Here is a 4,424-nt window from a genome sequence, read left to right on the forward strand (position 1 = left end):
TGGCGGCTCCCGCCGTCTTCGCCGCAGGGGGGCAGCGGCAGCGACGGGGGAGGCCGGGAGGGCTCGGGGTGGCTCTCTAGCCCCGGCTGCCTCACCGCCCTTGCCCCTGCCGGCCTGCCCGGCCATCAGCACGGGCAGCACCTCCACCTCCGCGGGAGCGGGAGGCGGCTGCGAGGGCAACGCTGGCCTGAAACGCCCCATCCGTCTGCCTGTTTATTTGGTGCAGCACGTAAAATCATACGCCCCCCCATTAGTTTCTAGAGCGCCAAAGTGTCCTATTAAAGCTGTAAACTGCACCTGGTGTTGGAAAATAACAACATCAACACCATCAACAACAAAAGGCACTTCAAAAGCAGATAAAGTCTCATGGAGGGCAGCTCAGATAATACCAGATCCTACATGACACAGCTGACAAGAATGGGGAAGGAAGAGCTCTACCAACACAGTGCTACTAGCACTTCCCCCACACCTGCAAAGGAGGCTGCTGTCTGTGGCCATGTTGTGTGAGGAGCATTATCCCTCATGCCTGGAGCAGTAAGGTCTCCTGCTTCAGGCCTACCAGTAACTGTGCTGAGTAATTAAGGTCCAGTCATCCACACACGTGGCTGTGGATACAGGTTCTAAAATAGCTGTACATAGCCATGCCTTCTGTAGGGTTTAGTTTCGGGTGCTACTGTCTTTTGTGCTATAACTACAGTTACCTATGGATTTTCTCCCATACTAGAAAATGCACAGAAACCCCCCCAAAAAAACAAATATGCAAGTGTCTATGCTTTTCATCTGAACAGTAACAAGTTGTATTAGTTGCTGTATCAGGGTTTGGAGGACAGGGGTCTACTAAGAAAGGCAGGAGCCTCTTTTTGAAACTGAGAATGTAAACCCCCTCCCTCCAAATTATCATAATTTTGAAATTAAGGGGCTCTCAAACAAAGATCTGGGAAATGGGAATAACAGTCCTTTACTAGGAAAATTTAAATAGAAGTACAGTTTTACAAAGAACAAACCTAAAACACTGACAGAGTCAGAATACAACCTGACACGCCGTCAATCAGGGTGTTGGTAGCAGTCCCATTAAATATTGGCTGCAGTCCCCCAGAGTGACAGATGTGGTTCAGTTGAAGCAGTCCTGTAGAAGAGTGCAGTTTTCCTCGGAAGGTCCAGTGATGATGTGGCAAGGTCCAGTTTTTCTCTGGAATCCAGAGGAAAAAAAGGCTACTTTGGTGTTCTAAAGCTGTTTTTATCCAGGTAGGAAAGGCTTGGCTTCTCCTCCTAGGTGGAAGATCTCCCAATGGGATGATGTAATTTTATCAGTCATACAGTGGGACTTAATGGCCCATTAGCAGACAATATCTTCCTGGAGGAAGGATGGGTTGTGGAAAAGATAAAGATCACTGCCCCAACCTAGTTTTAACAGATGGCCCGTTAGCAGATAATATCTCCCACGGAGATATGGATCACTGCCCCACCTGGTTTCAGCAGGTGGTGATAGAATACATACTTTTGGTCACATCCTGTATTGCAACCTAACAAACAACATATACAAAAATGATAATCACTAACATAATCTGGTTTTGGACATACACATCAACTCAATTAACAAGTCTTAAAGTCTCATCAGGCACTTTTGTAATACACAACATTTGTCTTAGAACTGTACCCATTAGCAAAAACCAGTGTAACCTACACAATTGCATCTTGGAGCTATCACAGTTAGCATTTTTTAGAAATTGAATGGAATAGAAAGGAGGAGAAAAGACGATTTCCTATGGAAAGGACCTACAATAAACATCTATGCCTGACTAGTTCAGGGCTGACCTAGTTAAAGTCTGGTATTAAGGCAATTGTTCAAATGCCGCTTAAAAATTGACAGCTTGGGGCATTGACCACCGCCAAGAAGATTGTTCTGGTGTTTGTAAAGAAATGCTTCTTAATGTCCAGTCTAAGCCTCCCCTGGTGCAGCTTCAAACCACTCCCATGCATCTCATCACTGGATCCTAGGAGATCAGTACCTCCCTCTCCACTTGCCCTTTTCAGAAAGCTGTAGGGATCCACGAGGTCACCCCTTAACCTGCTTTTCTCCAATCTAGACAAGCCAAACTCTGGACACAGAGGACTTCAACATCATTCTTAAATTTTGAGTCCCAGAACTGCACACCGTACTCAAGATGAGGCCAAATGCTAAATAGAGTGTTTGTGTCAATGACTAACACCAAGTTTGATTTCTCTCTAGAGAATCACCAGATATTTTTGTAATTGTTATCCACTAAGAACAGCAGATGAGATGCCACTGACCTCATATCCCACAGTTCAGTGTCTGGATGGTATTCTGAGCAAGCAACAGAAAGACTAATTTGAAAAAATATTCTTTCATGTATTTCGAGTCTCACACTTCGAACTGCAGTATGCAACAAAGTCAGAGGAGTAGAATTCTGCATGGGCAGGATATTAGGCTTATTTTTATTATGTCTTTTCTCAGATGAACAATTATGTTGAGGCTCTGCCTCAGTCATGGGACATGGTTTTCTCACACAGAATCGTCTTGTCACTGGGTCAGGTAAAGCTATATTGTAATTAAGATCAGTTTAGTGGTGTTACTAATACCCTTAGGTGTTCTGCCTCCTTGTTGCCAGGATCTTTGTCCAAAGCATGAATATTTTTGGCTACCTTAGTTGTAGAGGAAATTATGAAACCAAACACTTAGTCTCACTACTGATATATATATATATATATATATATATATATATATATATATCATTAGATCAACTAAATTTTGCCATGCATATGAAAACAAGCCTATATTCCATGAAAAAGTAAAACAAAATATAAAACCCTATAGAGATGAAGGAGTAAATATCATGCTGTCTGACCATGTTCAGTCCCATGACCAATGTTAAGCTGTCCATACCAGGAAAATGAACAAAAATACCACTATCGTTATGACCTTGTTAACCCGAGCACCCTATCTTCCCCAAGCCATTCCAGCCTTGGAGGACAGGATTGCAACAGCCATGCTATTTAGTACTGTCACCATGTTGTCAGTATTGGCTGTGGCCAGGTCCCACATGGACAGCATCTATCTTAGATGCACATGGGATATTGATATAGAAGTCAGCATGAAAACACAGGGCAAACACTGGATATAGACTATCAACGGATGACAGGTGTTTGCCTTTTCTGACCTTCATTAATGTACATTAATTTTATAATGGAAATCAAAAACTCAGAACTTAATTGATACAGAGAATATCTATGCCAAAGAGTTGGTTTCAGTTTTCTTTTAGTAAAAGACAAAGTTGTTGCTTATGCTCTCAACCGTGATTAACTTCGAGGACAAGATAAGCATCTTTCCTCACTTTTTTTAAGAATACTCCATAGTTTGTGACACCATAGACAATGACCTGTCATGAGTGTCCACTTTCCAGAGACCCTATGCTGGTAAAAGCGAACAGAGTCTTAGAAGAAATTAAGTGGAATGGTTTCTGATTCCACTTTCTAACATGGCATTTGACTATATGTGAAGGGCATCAGCACAGTTATTTTTCTGACTCTTATGAAATCTAGGGCACTTGTAAAGAAAGGCACAAACCCAAGTACTGCTCCAGAGAAGTGGCAGATTTATGGCATGCTCTTTCCTCTCTTCCTTCTGCAAGGCTCTCAGTCTTTCCTTTTTCCACCAATTGAATAAACATAACTGCAAACCCACAGCTGGTTCTTGGAATTGTGTCCCAAGTCACTTGGAAGCAGTCAAGAGGAGGCGGGCCAGCAAGGTCTCCTAGAAAAGGCCCTGCCCCAGGGGAAATTGCACTCAGGAGGGGGGGCAGGGATTACAAAAGCAAACGCTGGCAGGCAAACTCCTTGGCATTTAGAAAACAGCTGGTGTCATCTGAAAGGCTCCGAGAACTTAAAGATGAGGTCCGAATTATTCAGGTTTTCGGAGGAATGCAAGAGTGACTGAAAACAGCTAACAGGATTGGGTGAAAGATGGATGCTAAGGCGAACTGAGGTGGTGCCACTCTCTAAGCCCAGGGAGAGTGACCCATGCCACCCTCACAAGCGAGTCCACAGCATTTCACTTGGGCCGGCCTTGGGGAGCCCCCTGCTCCAGCCCACCAGGGCGGCTCCGGGCCCTACGGGTCAGCTGGCCGGCACAGCACACAGATGAACGAACTCAGGGACAGGAGCCCAACTCAGGGCTGGGCCGAGCGGGCAGCTCCTCCCAGGGCTGCCTCCCTCCCGCCCCGCCACGAGGGGGATCCCGGCCAGGCAGACTTCCCTCAGTCCCCTCCTCACCCCACGGTCCAGGCTGTCCCCAACATGGAGGTGGAGTGGAACGTCGACGGGAGCCGGCGGTGCCTTCCCGGTACCCTCCCCCGACCCCACCAGCCTGGGCAGAGCCCGCTCCCGTTAATTGGATCAAGGGCCGG

This window comes from Erithacus rubecula (genome assembly GCF_903797595.1).
Source record: "Erithacus rubecula genome assembly, chromosome: 6".
NCBI classification, from domain to species: domain Eukaryota; kingdom Metazoa; phylum Chordata; class Aves; order Passeriformes; family Muscicapidae; genus Erithacus; species Erithacus rubecula.